Source organism: Apium graveolens, chromosome 10 (assembly GCF_009905375.1).
Source record: "Apium graveolens cultivar Ventura chromosome 10, ASM990537v1, whole genome shotgun sequence".
NCBI lineage: Eukaryota > Viridiplantae > Streptophyta > Magnoliopsida > Apiales > Apiaceae > Apium > Apium graveolens.
The window spans coordinates 231,558,179-231,575,013 of NC_133656.1; positions in this window are offsets into that span (position 1 = coordinate 231,558,179).

Genomic DNA, 16,835 nt, shown 5'->3' on the forward strand with positions numbered 1-16,835 from the left:
TCCTCTCACTTACTTTTGCCATGCTGGAAGAAATAGCATGCATATTTGAGCTCTCAATCTCTCCTTTTGCCTGGGTGCAACCCAGCCTCTCACTCAAATTGTCACTCCCTTCCCTCAGTCCTAAAAGTGATTGTACAGTAATCATGTCTTCTACACTTGGAATTGTTTCAGTTGTGTGTGTAGAGACTATCAACGGATATGGAATAGCCGTTGAAGGTGACACTGATGGTATCAACGGATAACTGCTGTTAAGCTTATCCGTTGAAGAACAATCACTTGTCAACGGATGAGTGATATCCGTTGAAGAAGGAAAAGAAGTAGAAATTGAAAGTGATATAACTGTTGAATCTGTGTGGATTGATTTGAGTTTTGGTGACACAGATCCTTCAATTACATCTGAAAGAATTTGCGGGTGATCCAACAAATCATCTAAAAGATGATGATCACCTGTATTTGAGTGGGGCTCCTCCCTGAGTTGTAAAGAGGGAGAATCAGGAATTGATGGGAATAACATATCCACATCCAGAGATGGTGATGAAGTGTGTGGTGATTGATGTGTGTTAATTGTGAGAGAATGGGGCTGTGACTCCATATTTGTTGGAGCCACATCAAACTGAGTTTGAGAAGGCATAGATACAGATGGATGTATATGTGCAGTGTGTGCACCCTGTGTAGAAGATTGGGTTCTAGCCCTCTTTCTTCTAATAAAAGCTTTTATTGGTGAGTGTTTGGCTTCTGTGTCCCTCCCTCGTTTGTTCTGTGTTCCTGGTTGGGAACTATTTTCAATAGTTACATCCTTTTGGGAGAATGCAGCTAGGGATGTGCTAGTAACCTTTTCAACCACCACAGCTTTTTGAGAAACTGTGGCTTGGCTAGCTTGGGAAACACTTATCTCTCCTTCCTTATCCTGGGGGTTTCTTTGATGTTCACCCCTCCCCTCACCACTCACACCCTGTTCACTCCCCTCAGGGTTAAGGGTAGGTGTTACAACTATTGTCTTTTGAGAAACAACAGAGGTGGTTTTCTTTGTCTTTGATTTTGAAAGTTTAGTTTTGGTGACCTTGGTAGGAATCTGTTGGGGCATTGTCACAGATTCCATGGGCACACTAGAAGATAAAGAAATAGAGGGGTTGGAAGAAGTAGGAGTTGTAGAAACAATTACCTCACTTACCTGAGGTGCATCCATGATTGGTAAATATACCAATGGTACACTGCTGTTGAGATCCATTCTCAATAAATCTGCAAGAACTCTTTTCTCTTGTGCCCAGCACTTGAGTTTATTATTCTCATTGGTTATGACCAAACCTTCAGCAACATGGTTAGCCAATAACATAAAGAATCTAGCATAATAGATGTTATTAGGTCTATTAGCCTTGTTACCTAATCTAGTACCCAATTCTAGCATAACATAATTGCTAAAGTTAAAATACCTATCAGAAACAAGCATATAGAGCATATTAACAAGAGATGAAGTTATGGCATCAAAATTACTAATTTTCCCAGAGAAAACCTTGATAAAGGCATCCCCAAGAAAACTCCATTCTTTCCTAAGGCCTTTTCTTTTAATACTCCCTAAACTAGCAGAGTTAAGAGAATAACCTATGGAATCTAACATGCTGGATACATCATTATCAGTGTGTGGTGTCATGGCATTGTTCTCAGGCAATTTAAAACATGCTAGTAAATCATCACAGTTAACACATTGATTTTTACCTTTGAGAGTGAAAGAGATGGTCATATCCGTGGAGTTGAACTCAGCAGTTGTCCAAATCTCCTCAACTACTTCACAGTAAATCGTTGGGGCTTCCAGCATTGCATAGCTAAGTTTACAGTTTTTGATGAAGTCCATCATTTTGTGATAATCTGAGTGGGCTTCATTCTTTGCTACCAAAGCTATGAAATTGTTCTTCTCATAGATGAACTCAGATTGAGACATAATTTTTACTACTGGTGCCATTGTTGTAAGTAGAAGTTGCAGAGAATAACTTGAAGGATTTGCAGAGAGAAAATGGTAAAAGCTTTGAAATTTCAAGAAAGCGTAAAGTAAAAATGAAAAATCAGAAGGGCTTATATACTTTCTCAAATTAAAAAGTATAATTAAAAGATTAAACAATAAATATATGTTAGTGAATTTCAGCCGTTTAAGAATAAACTGTAAGTATTCTAAAAACTACCTTTAAAACAAATACATACAGCTGTATGTATGAGTATCAACGGTTAAGAAAAATAGAATCAACGGCTGTGAAACACCTGAATCGACTGATGTGACATTTCAACGGATAAAGTAAACTGTCATCCGTTGAAAGGTACTTCAGTTTTATCCGTTGACGGATAAAAATTCCAGAAATGTATGTGTCTTTCAACGGATAATGAACATCCGTTGATAGAACAATTTTGACTTTCAACGGATAGGAAATACCCGTTGATGGAATAATCTGTGTTAAAAGTTAAATTTGTTCTATCAACTGATACATTTCAGGCTTCAATTCAAATTGCAATTAGGACATAAATTTTATGAGTAATTAAGCATACCTAGCTCACTTACCAATCTTGTGAATGTTGATTCATCAAGTGGCTTGGTAAATATGTCTGCAATTTGTTGTTCACTTGGAACAAAATGTAGTTCCACTGTACCATTCATGACATGCTCTCTGATGAAGTGGTACTTGATATCAATGTGCTTGGTCCTTGAGTGCTGCACAGGATTCTCTGTTATGGCTATGGCACTTGTGTTGTCACAAAAGATAGGAATTATATCAACATGAAGTCCATAATCAAGGAGTTGATTTCTCATCCATAACACTTGAGAGCAGCAACTTCCAGCAGCAATGTATTCAGCCTCAGCTGTAGAAGTAGAGACTGAATTTTGCTTTTTGCTAAACCATGATACAAGCTTGTTTCCCAGGAATTGGCAGGAGTCTGTTGTACTTTTCCTGTCTATTTTGCAATCTGCATAGTCTGCATCTGAATAACCAATTAGATCAAAGCCAGATTCTCTAGGATACCAAATACCTAAATTTGGTGTACCCTTGAGATATCTGAAAATCCTCTTGATAGCAATTAAGTGAGACTCCCTAGGATCAACTTGAAATCTAGCACACAGACATGTAGCAAACATTATATCTGGTCTACTGGCAGTTAAATATAAAAGTGAACCAACCATACCTCTATAACCTGTAATGTCCACAGACCTTTCAGTCTTATTCAATTCAAGTTTGGTGGCAGTGGCCATGGGAGTTTTTGCAGATGAACATTCCATTAAGTCAAACCTTTTTAGAAGATCATGAATATATTTAGTTTGACTAATGAAAATTCCATCACTAACTTGTTTAACTTGTAAACCAAGAAAATAGGTTAGTTCTCCCATCAGGCTCATTTCATACTTACTTTGCATTAGCTTAGCAAACTTTTTGCAGAGTTTATTATCTTTAGAACCAAATATTATGTCATCTACATAAATTTGAACAAGTATACTAGAGCCATTAACATTCCTAAAGAAGAGAGTTTTATCAACAGTACCTCTAGTGAAGTGATTCTCCAAAAGGAATTTTGATATGGTTTCATACCAGGCTCTAGGTGCTTGCTTCAGTCCATAGAGTGCTTTCAACAGATAATACACATAGTCTGGAAAATTTGGATCTTCAAACCCTAGAGGTTGACTTACATAGACTTCTTCCTCCAATTTCCCATTTAGAAATGCACTCTTGACATCCATTTGATAGACTTTGAAATTGGCATGGGCTGCATAGGCTAGAAAAATTCTGATGGCTTCAAGTCTTGCAACAGGAGCATATGTTTCATCAAAATCTATTCCCTCTTGTTGAGAATAGCCTTTAGCAACCAATCTGGCTTTATTCCTTATGACAATTCCATTTTCATCCATCTTGTTTCTGAATACCCATTTTGTGTCAATAGGACTCTTGTTCTTTGGTTTGGGTACCAGCTTCCAAACTTTATTTCTCTCAAATTGGTTCAGCTCTTCCTGCATAGCTAATATCCAATCTGGATCCAATAAAGCTTCTTCCACTTTCTTAGGTTCCTCCTGAGATAGAAAACTACTATACAGACATTCATCTTGAGTAGCTTTTCTTGTTTGCACTTTAGATGATGCATCACCAATGATCAGTTCAAAGGGATGATTCTTGGTCCATTTCCTTTGAGGTGGAAGATGTGCTCTAGATGAGGTGGCCTCAGTATTGTCATGATGTGAGACAGAGTGTTGATTAGTTGAAACTCCCCCTGAGTTGTTGGTCCTTTGCAGGGTACTTGGAGTTCTATCAACTGATGATGTAAATCGATTATCCGTTGATGAACTATGATCAACGGAAGCTTCATTTTGTACTTCAACGGATGATGCACTATGTCTTTCAACGGATACTGCATTGCCTCTATCAACAGATGCAGTATTTTGTGTATTATCCAAGGGCATGTTTTGAATTCCTTTTGAAGTGTCATCTCCATCAGTCTCCTCTTCACTATCATCACTATATATCTCAATGTTGTCAAATTTGAGTCTCTCATGGTGTCCCTCATCTGTTAGTCCATCAATCTTTTTATCATCAAACACAACATGCACAGTTTCCATAACAATGTTGGTTCTTAGATTGTAGACCCTATAAGATTTTCCAGCTGAGTAACCAACATATATCCCTTCATCAGCCTTTGCATCAAACTTCCATTTATGGTCAGATTGATTTTTCAGTATAAAGCATTTACATCCAAAGACATGAAGAAAGTTTAGAGTTGGTTTTCTTCTCTTGAACAACTGATAAGGAGTCATGCCTTTAGTTTGATTGATCAAAGAAATATTCTGAGTGTAGCAGGCACAATTAACAGCTTCAGACCAGAAATATGTTGGTAACTTTGATTCTTCAAGCATTGTTCTGGCAGCCTCAATCAAAGATCTGTTCTTTCTTTCAACTACCCCATTTTGCTGAGGTGTTCTTGGAGCTGAGAACTCATGCATGATTCCATTTTCTTCATATAACAGCCTTATTGACAAATTCTTGAACTCAGTTCCATTGTCACTCCTGATATTCCTAACCTTCAAGTCAGGATGATTATTGACTTGCCTGATATGATTGATAATGATTTCACTTGCTTCAACCTTTGATCCAAGAAAATAGACCCATGAAAACTTTGAGAAATTATCTACAATCACTAAGCAATATCTTCTTCTTGCAATTGACAATACATTGACTGGTCCAAACAAATCCATCTGCAGCAGCTGTAATGGTTCATCAATTGTTGTTTCAAGCTTCTTTTTGAATGATACTTTCCTTTGTTTGCCTTTCTGACAAGCATCACACAAACCATCCCTTGAGAATTCAACTAGAGGAATTCCTCTAACTAAGTCCTTTTTGACTAGATCATTCATTGTCTTGAAATTCAAATGGGATAGCTTCTTGTGCCATAGCCAACTCTCAACTGAACTTGCTTTGCTGAAGAGACAAGTAATAGATTCTGCATCTGTAGAGTTGAAGTCAGCTAAGTACACATTCCCTTTTCTAACTCCAGTTAGAACCACTTTGTTGTCTTTCTTGCTGGTGACAACACAGGCTTCTGAATTGAAGGAAATTGTATTCCCTCTATCACATAGTTGACTGATGCTCAGTAAGTTATGCTTGAGACCATCAACTAATGCAACTTCATCAATGATGACATTCCCTGTTGAAATCAAGCCATATCCCATAGTAAACCCTTTGCTGTCATCTCCAAAGGTTATGCTAGGGCCAGCTCTCTCCTTAAACTCAGTGAGCAGGGAGAAATCTCCTGTCATGTGTCTTGAACAGCCACTGTCCAAGTACCATAGATTTCTTCTTTTTCCCTACACACCATAAAATCAATCAAGTTGATTTTGGTACCCAAGTTTCCTTGGGTCCATTCTTGTTAGCCTTTCTCCTAGACTTCATTCCTCCTGCATCTTTAGACTTAGGTAACTTTGAGTCAACCTTGATCTTAGATGTAGTTGGTTGAGGTGTAGGGTTAGTCACAGAATCATTTAGCACAGTTGGAATTTGATAAGGCATGGATTGTGCAAGCATGTTATTCCACATTGGCATATTGTATGGCATTTGAGGCATACTAAATGCAACAAGATAAGGATTGTTAAAATATGGCATGTTTGCAAAATGTGCATAAGGATTCTGTTGAGACATAACAGGCATAGCATGCAGAGGTGATGCAGACATGTTAGGCATGGAAGAGGGTACAGGTATGGGAGTTTTCTTAATAGATTTGCAATTAGCAGATAGATGATTAACACTACTACAATGCACACAGCTTTTTCTAGGAGCATACTTATCAGGTGTGTAATTGTTATGTTTGTTAACCCCTACCTTCCCATTTCTATTAGATTTCCTTTTAGTTTCCTTTTTATCCTCAACCACTTTGAGCCTATTCTTTAACTGTTCTAAGGTCATGTGTCCTATATTCACCTTACTGAAATCTTTGGATGTGCTTGCTTCTCCTTTGACAAAGTTCTTGAAAGTTGAACCAAACTTTTTGTTGAGTTTCTTTAGATTTTCACTATTAGAAACATCTGCCTGTTTTAATTAAGGAACCTTCAATGGATGCTCCTTTTCTTCCTTCAACGGATAACTTTCATCATCCGTTGATTCCACGTCCGTTGACAGCCCATCAATTAATTCCAGTTTCTTTTTGTTTTTATCCCAGGCAGTCTCACAGAATGATTCAATTCCTTGGACCTTGGAAATTTGAGCACCAACATCCCTAGATGTCTTCCAGGCTTTAATCACCTCTTGCTCTCTCTCTAATTGATTGGAAAGTATTTCTACTTTCTTAACAGATTCAGCTAGTTCATTTTCAACAGATATACAATGTAGCTTAGTTTTCTCTAGGTCAATCAACTTATCTTCTAACACAGCATTTCTATTACTTAAAAACAGATTGTTCTCTTTAATCCTACTATTTTCTTTAGCAAGAGATTTAAGAGACACACACAAATGATACAATTCAGTAGACATGTCATTAAAAGCATCATTGCACTCTTCTTTAGTAAGCTGTGTTAAATCAGTAGTGATTACCTGGTTGCTTGATGAACTAACTTCATTTTCCTCAGAATCAGCCATGAGAGCCAAGTTGACATATTCCACATCTTCATCCTCTTCTTCTCCATCAGCTGCCCAGTCTTTTTCTTGAGTAATGAAAGCCCTCTCCTTTTGCTTGAGCAGATCAAAATATTTCTTTTTGTAATCTACTTGGTCAAATTTCTTCTTTTCAGAAGTTGGCTTTCTGCACTCACTTGCAAAGTGCCCACTTATACCACAATTGAAACACTTGAACTTGGATTTGTCCACCATGTTCTTATGAGGTTTAGTGGCTCTAGTGTTTTTCCTAAATTTCATCTTTGCAAATCTTCTGGACAGAAATGCAAGATGCTCATCAATACCATCAGAGTCATCTTGGATGGAGTTGTCTTCATTCTCAGCAACTTGTTCCTTACCCTTGCTTGATTCTGATTTGCTTGTGCCATCTTTGGAGTTTGATGTAGATCTCACAGTTTCTTGTCTGCATTTTTTCTCATTTTCAGCTACCAAGGCAACTGAACCTCCTTTCTTTCTTCCCTTCTCCAATACCTCATCCTGTTCAAGCTCTAGTTCATAAGTCTTCAAGATTCCATATAATCTTTCAAGAGTGAAGTCCTTATAATCTTGAGAGTTTCTCAAGGAGACAGTCATGGGTTTCCATTCCTTTTGCAAGGATCTTAAAAATTTAAGATTTGAATCCTTTACCTGGTACACTCTACCATACAGCTTCAGTCCATTCAACAGCTTTTGGAATCTATTGAATGTGTCATTTAAAGATTCATTTTCTTCAAAATGAAAATACTCATACTGTTGAATGAGAAGCTGCATTTTGTTTTCTTTTACTTGTTCTGTACCTTCACACAGTAGCTGAACTGTGTCTCAAACCTCTTTGGCAGTTGTGCAATTTATCACATTATCAAACATATCCTTGTCAAGACCATTAAACAAAATGTTCATAGCCTTCTTATCCTTGTGGACTTCTTCTGTGTCTTCCATTGTCCATTCTACTCTAGGTTTTGGAATGGATTGACCAACAGCAATTGTGGCCGTAGCAACTGTGGCTACTTTGTGGGGAATGTGAGGACCATTTTCAATGCAGTTTACATAACCTTCATCTTGGGAGAGTAGATGAAGGTGCATTTTCACCTTCCAATGGTGATAACTGTCTTTGTCAAGAACTGGGATTTTTACTCCAATATCCTTCTTACTCATCTTTGTTAGTTTCCAAGATCTTTAAACTCTTTGTGTGTCAAGAGCTTGCTCTGATACCAATTGTTATTCCTAGTGGACTAACAATGAGATTTACAGAAGGGGGGTTGAATGTAAATCTCAAAACTTTTTCAAGTTTTGAGCAGTTTTAAAGGCTTTGTGTTCAAGATAAACAAGTGTGTGAATTGCTTTAAGCTAATACAGACAGATATATATTCAAGCACTAATATAAAGAACACAACAGACCTTAAAAACTTTTCTGGTGGATTGTTATTCCACCAGAGATGGTATTTCAGAAAATCTGTGATTCTAGATGTTGATCACAGTTGCGTCCTAGTACAAACTAGATAATTTTTCTCTCAAGATTTTTCTAAACAGCACTGGAAAAATTCTTTTCTAATTACTAGCTGCTACTTGGTTTATATATCACCAAGTGTACAAGTGAAGACAAAGATAAAAATACAATAATAAAATAAGTTCTCCACTTGTTTCTTCTCCATATCACTCAAGTACTTTGTTGACTATTGCCTCTTTGTACTAGAGTAGAACGGCTGCTTTTTCTGATGTTCCTGAAATTAGGCTTCCACATTTCAGTTATCTCTGTCAACCCATGTGCCTCTGTCTGCTGTTACAACTACCACTTATCAACTGCTATTTAACAGAACATCCGTTGAAGCCTTCATCCGTTGATGGCTTTATCCGTTGATGTGTTAGCAGTTGAAGCTCTATCCGTTGAAGCTTTAGAGACATCCGTTGAAGCTTTGTTTCTCATCCGTTGAAGGTCTTTAAGATATCCGTTGATACCACTTCATTTATACAAAATTACAAGGCATGAAATATTTACAATTGGCCTTCCTATTTGTATATCTTCTAGTAGTCAACATGACTTATATTTTCTCTCAACTTCTAAGAATTATATCTTAAATACAGAGACTGAAATGTGCTACAACACTAGACTTATTTTTAAGTAAAGCTGCACCATCAACGAATAGCCAAAGTGGTCTTATCCGTTGAGGCTACAAACACTAAACTTCTACTTAAGTGTTTTGTTAAACATATCATCAAACTAATGCACATATATTCCTAACAAATCTCCTATAGTGTAAACTGAGATACATTGTGCCTTTTAGATATCTAAGTACTCTATCAAGGGCATCCCAATGAGTTTTGTTTGGATAACTTGTATATCTAGCCAACTTAGACACAGAATATGAAATATCTGGTCTAATACAGTTAGCAAGATACTGCAAGCTCCCAATAATTTGAGAATACCTTAACTGAGACACATGAACTCCTGAAGTACTCTTGACAAGGGCAATTTTAGGATCATAGGGTGTACTAGCGATTCTACACTGTGAATAACCATATTTCTCAAGTATAGATTTCTCTATATAATGAGATTGAGTCAAGGTTATTCCCTCGGCCGACTGAATCAGTTTGATTCCAAGAATCACACTAGCCTCGCCAATATCCTTCATTTCAAAATGCCTTTTCAAGAATTCTTTTGTCTCGTTAATAATCTCAATATTGGTTCCAAATAATAAGATGTCATCCACATATAGGCACAAGATAACACACTAACTACCTTTAACTTTGGTGTAGAAACACTTGTCACTTTCATTAATCATATAACTGAACGGCAATACAGTTTCATCAAACTTTGTATGCCAATCCCTGGGAGCTGGTTTCAAGCCATAGATGGACTTGATCAACTTACATACTTTCCTTTTATTGTCAGATGCAACAAATCCCTCAGGCTGGTCCATATAAATCTCTTCTTCAAGTTCACCATGAATAAAAGCGGTCTTTACATCCATATGATGGATGATAAGACCATAGACGGAAGCCAATGCTATAAGCATTCGAATTGTTACCATCCTTGCAAGCAGAGAGTATGTATCAAAGTAATCAATTCCTTCCTTCTGCTTAAAACCCTTAGCTACCAGTCTAGCTTTGTACTTATCTATTGAGCCATCAGGGTTCAACTTCCTTTTAAATACCCATTTTCACCCGATAGTAGAACACTCAGGAGGGTGATCAACCAACTCCCATGTTCCATTAGAAATAATAAAGTCTATTTCACTCTTCACAGCGCCCTTCCAATGCCTAGACTCCGAAGAATCCATAGCTTGTCGGAAAGTTAAAGGTTCATCCTCGACATTGTAAGTGATAAAATCACTTCCAAAATCCTTAACTACCTTTGCACGCTTACTTCTCCTTGGTTCCTCTACGTCCTTAGGAATAGAGATACTACTAGGTTCTGCCCCCATATTTATCATATTTTCCACATGATCAGGAATCGACCTCGATGTGCGAGCAGGATCTTCCTCATAATTCGTTTCAGGTATTCCAGTCTTCATAGGGTAGACATCCTCAAAGAATGTAGCATCTCGAAATTCAACTATCGTGTTTGCCACTATACCATATATGTAAGATTTTAATACCAAAAATCTCATAGCTGTAGTAGTTTCAATATAGCTGAGAAAGATACAGTCAACAGTTTCGGACCTAGTTTCTTTCTCTTGTGTTCAGGAACAAGAACCTTAGCAAGGCACCCCCACACACGAAGATACTTAAGACTAGTCATCCTGCCTTTTCATAACTCCAAGGGTGTCTTATCCATGTGTTTCAGAGGGACTTTATTCAAAATACGGCACGCCGTATTTAGAGCCTCTCCCCACATGTATTTAGGCAACCCAGAGTTAATAAATATACTATTAATCATATCTTTAAATGTTCTGTTCTTTCGCACAATAACCCCATTAGACTCAGGTGTGTATGATGGAGTAACTTCATGAACTATACCATTGTTTGCACAAAATTCATTAAAAGCGTTACTCGTATACTCACCACCTCTATCAGATCTCAATCGTTTAAGTACCTTACTAGTTTGTTTTTCTACTTCAATTTTATATATAATAAATTTCCTAAGTGCTTCATCCTTATGTCTAAGTAAATAAACATAAAAATATCTACTACTATCATCTATAAAAGTAATGAAGTATCTAAACTGGTCATTAGTCAACACACCACCAAATTCACAAATATCAGTGTGTACTAAATCTAACAAGTCTGAATCCCTAACAATGTTATGAAAAGGTTTCCTTATTTTTTTAGCAGACACAGATACTTGACATTTAGAATTCTTTTTTATGGTATGTTTTGGAATCAACTCTAAGTTCATCTTATTCTTAAGAGCACCAAAGTTTAAGTGACCTAGTCTAGCATGCCATATATTCGAGGATTCAATATAGTTAACAGAAGGAATAATATTATTATTCAAATTCCCCAAAACGGGTTCAACATTAATAACAAATAAACCATTTGATAAGTAACCCTTGCCAAAAAATGTACCAGTATGAATAAGAACTACTTTATTACATTTGAAAGAAATTTCAAAACCACTAGAAACTAAACAACTGTCACTTATTATATTTCTACGCATGTCGGGAACATGATGCACTCTAGTCAGAGATAGAATACGTCCTGAAGGGAACTTCAGATCCACATTTCCAACTTCATGTACTTGAGCAGCACTAGCATTCCCCATCTTCACAGTCAAGCTATGACTCTGTTGATAAGATACAAATAAACTAATATCAGCACAAATATGCACATTAGCTCCAGTATTTATCAACCATTTATTTGACAGATAGGTAGAAAATATTACAGGGTTGTAGGATACATACCGGTCAACGTCGGTTTCAGAAGCCGTAGCCTCACCAACAACCTTGTTCACTACGGGCCCACTTCCGGTTCTAAGCACAACATTCGCTTGCGCCACCACCTCGGTTTTCTTTGTTTTCTTTGTAGGGTAGTCCTTACTTCAGTGTCCAACCTGCCCACAAGACCAGCATGGTTTGTTTGCCTTGGGTTTCTTGGCCTTGTCCTTGTCACTCTTAGGTTTATTACTATTAACTTTCTTAGCAACATCCTTCCTTTTCTGTCCTACAGTTGCTACGTTTACCTTCGAGGTACCGTGCTCAGTTAGCATCATATGTCCTTTTTTGGACTTGTGTTGTTCTTGGACCGAGATGTCCAGCATAAGGTTGGTCCAGGTGATCTCTCCTTTCTGTCTTTTTAGGGAGAGAAAAATTTTCCCTAGACTGCGGGAGCTTTTCAATCACGCTCATAACCTTGAACTTCTCAGGGAGGTCCATTCCAGACTCCTTCAATGCATGCACTATCATCTCGAACTCATGCACTTGCTCATTCATGGACTTATTGTCCACCAGCTTGAATTCAAGGAACCTAGCCACATAATACTTTTCCAGACCTTGTGAGTCAATATTATGTGTCTGGTCCAGCTTCTCCCATAAGAGTTTTGCGGAGTAGGCATTAGAAGAATAAACATCAAACAAGGTGTTCGTTAGAGCAGCCAAAATGGCCGCCATAACAACCCCATCCTTCTCAGCCCACTTCGCAGAAGCCTTAACTGTGTCAGCCTTTTCTTGATCCACAACCGGTTTCTCAAACTCCACAGCCGACCATAAACCCTTTACAGTCAACCACAACTTCATCCTTTTCTGCCAGCGAGAAAAGTCGATGCCACCATTGAATTTCTATGGCAAGCCAGTCAATTCAACGTCTTGTGGAAAACTATAAGTGGTCCAATCAATGACCCCAGCAGATGCACCAGAACTACCACCACCAACAGGAACCTCAGTTTCGCTAACCATTATGCTAAATAATATATAACCAATTATCTCTTCAAGAATGTTGGAAATAACGACTATTACAGCAACATAGAGGCAGTTATATATCATATTTAACAAGCCAAGGCCAAGATAGCAATTAACGAAACAAAACATGTAGGTAAATAACATGCATATCAGTAACTGTAAGAACGAAGAAAGAACATAAAGTGTACCAGTAACCATAACTTTAACACAATGAAAATAAACACAAAAGCGGTGGTAGCCAACATGTACAATGCAACAAGAAAATAATCAGCTGAGTTGCTAGGCTTTGCTCGAAACCCTGACTGCTCTTGAAGAGATAATTGCCCCCACCTGCTGCGTTGGGTTGCTTGCAATGCCTCCTCCAGGATAAAACAACTCAGGACTTGATGTTCACAACAACAACAAATCCAACTCCGACTAGCACCTCAGTCGCCGGAAAAATCAGCAGCTCACAGAATAGTGTTTGGGAGAGAAGAGAAAGCAGAGAGAAGAAAAGAATGTAGGTGTGATTTTTTCATCAACAACTTAGGCCTATATTTATAGTAGAGTCTAAGTGTAACTGACCACCTTAACATTAATAGACTTTAATATCAGAAATCAAAACTGCTTATTTAAGTGTAACAGCTTTTGTATTTAATCCACACATTAAATCAGTTTTAATATTTTCAATTATGAATATATATTATCAGTTACATGTCCAGATTCATTGAATCTGACTCAGCCCACTTACAAAGTGACCAAGCACAATAGAAACAATAACCCGGCCCGACTGATAAATTAATTCTGATTAAAAAATTAAATCACAAATAAATAAAATCACCACTTTATTTATTTTCAATGTGGGACAAATTACGCATTCTCCATTTCAAGTTTCTCTATGGATTTCACTAAGAAAATACTTAGATCCATATATAAAAGTTTAAGTTCACATATCATGGAACAACTTCCAATCATTAGATTTTAGGATTATCATCAAGAACATAATAAAAATTATGATCTAAAATCCATTTTTTCTAACATTTATAAGGCAAGATACTTCAAAAATACGTCTTTTTTTAAGCCAAGCTAGGTGGTAGTCCGAGTTTTATATGGCGTAATCTGTTAGAAGCAAGAAATGTAATTCTTACTGGGTCAAGGTGGAGAGTTGGAACTGTGAATTCTATTAATATCGTTGGTAAGTCTTGGTTGGGAAGAAAGGAAGATGCCTTTGTTACAACCACATCACCATTAATTACTAATCAAAAGGTAAACTCCTTGATGTGCACATGTACTCGTACTTGGGATTGGGAAGTTATATCTGAAGAAGATTTGAACAATGATATTCTGCAATGGGAGCATGACATAACTGGCCAGTATACGGTGAATAGTGCTTACAACTTATTGCAATTTCAGAATGGTGCATGGGATAATGGTGGCAAATGGCAATAAAGGTATCTGGAAATCATTATGGAAAATTAAAGCTCCACAAAAAGCTTTAAATTTATTATGGAGAGCGTTGACGCAGTGTTTGCCTACTAAAACCCAGCTCCACCAGAAGAGAGTGCAAGTTGATGACCAATGCGAAGTCTGTAAGTATGATAGAGAAAGTATAGATCATATTTTCATTCATTGTCCTTTTGCAGGTCGTTGTTGGGAAATTTTACAACCATCTGCGATATGTGACTTGAACTGGGATTTCACAAGATGGTTTGAGCATAGAGTGTTAACAGAGTCAATGGATAGAAGAGCTCAAATGGCTAAGATCTGTTGGACAGGAGGCATATGAATGATGTGGTTTGGAATAAGAAATTTTCTACACCAGAACGCTTAATTGCAACTACTAAAGAATATATTTCACAATGGAAGATGGCCCAACACAGGTTTTACACGGTCCCTCTTCAACCTTCGTTCAACCTTCGTTTATTGGGGATGGGTCTGATTTAAACCGCATCAGCACAAAGTGAATATCACAGTAGATGCAGTCATTTTTTAGGATATGAATGCCACAAGAATGGGAATTATTGCCAGAGATCATACAGGAGGGCTCATCCGTGCTAATTCTAAGCTGATCAATGAGCTTATGCAACCTAGTATGGCAGAAGCGGTTACAATTAAGGAAGCCTTGAGCTGGCCGAAAGAGATGGGATGGGAGAGGAGTATAGTGGAATCAGATTGTCTAGTTGCGATCCAGAGAATTAGAAATTCAGTACATATGCGATCTCGGTTTGGTCGTATTATCAAAAATTGCAGGAGGCTGATTAAAGATTCAAACAATTTGGAATTGTATTTTATTAAACGTTCTGCGAATAGTTTGCTCGTATGTCACATATTCCAACCATGGTGAAGCATTGTATTTCAAGCGATTCTATTTAATAAAACTCTCCATTTTGCTAAAAAAAAAGTAATCAATTAATGCAGGGCTGTACGATATTTTTATCCACAAGAACCATATATCTATCACCGAACCGGAAGCCTGGAACTACCATAACTAATCCCATACATTAACGGCATCTGTTACTAACCGTCAAACACGTGCAAGTCACGTGCGAAACACAAACACCACAACCAACTAACTTAACCCAACCCATCTCCATTTCACCCCAATATTTCCTGCGTTTTATATTAACCCTAGCCAGCCAGCCAGCCAGCCAGCCCCCTTAACATCTATCTTCTATACATACACCTATACTTACATTCATTTCTCACTCAGGTATCATTTTCCATTTTCTCTTTATTTTTATTGATACTATCAAAGTTTATTATATTTTGTTTGTTTTTTTCTAATTAATTTAGAGCTTTAATTGTCTGATTGTTTTATTGATTTCATTATACAATTTCAATCTGTTTGAGTGATTTGATTTGGTATGTAATTCGATGCGGTTTGTTTTTTATTGATTTTTGTTTTACTTTATTAGCCGTAATCATTTAATTCGATTTTCGATTGTAGGTTGCCTGCGCGTTTTGATTGTGAATTGTGTTGTCTAGTTAAGCATGGTTTCGAAAGTTGTTATACTATGTGTTTATACTTGTATGATTTATGAATTCTGTTGTATAGTAATTGCGTTTTAATTTGATATCGTCAATTAATTTATTGCACGATTTAGATGTGTTTTGTTTATGTATGTATGTTGTTATTTGCTTTTAGTGATTTATATGGCATATAATTGGATGAGCGATTCATTACTTTATAAGAATTTGCGGGACCTAGTTTCATCGAATCAAATTGAGTATTAGAATTTGCTTTCGTACAGTATTTTAGACTGTTATCTGTAAGCATGATTTTGAAAGTTCTTATGCTATATTCTTAATTCCACAGTAACGTATTTGATTCGAGTTTAGACGAATATTCAAATATTCAATTAGTATGTAATGAAATGTAGCAGCCTTACCTGCAGATTTACAAGATACCAATGTATGTGTAGTTCATCGCAATGGTCAGGCTATATACTGCCACCACTTTAGTTTCTGATCTTCTTAAACTTATGCATACTTTTATGTATCCTCATGCAAATTTTGTAAATGTTTTCTTGTCTGTGATATGGAATGTTACATATGTTTGAGAAAATCATAGGCTGTTAATAAATGATATTCCATCTCAGCCCTTATCTTTGTTTTGTATATTCTTAGAGAAGTAAAAATGGATATACTAAATTTAAATTCTCCTTTAATACCTGGTTTCTTGTTTGGTGCACGTTCTTATTCTTTGAGTCTTTTTATAGCCTAGCACTCTATTGTAGGGCTTTATCCGCTTTTTCTTTTTTCTCCAATATGAATAATATTTTTATTAAAACTTTATTTAGCTTATGTTAGTAAGACCTAACATTGATGAATACTTTTCAGGGCATCCTAGTGGTTTCTGCGGCCAGGTATATTCTTTGCTACACTTTTGGGTAGAGAAACAAGATCAAGTGCAGCC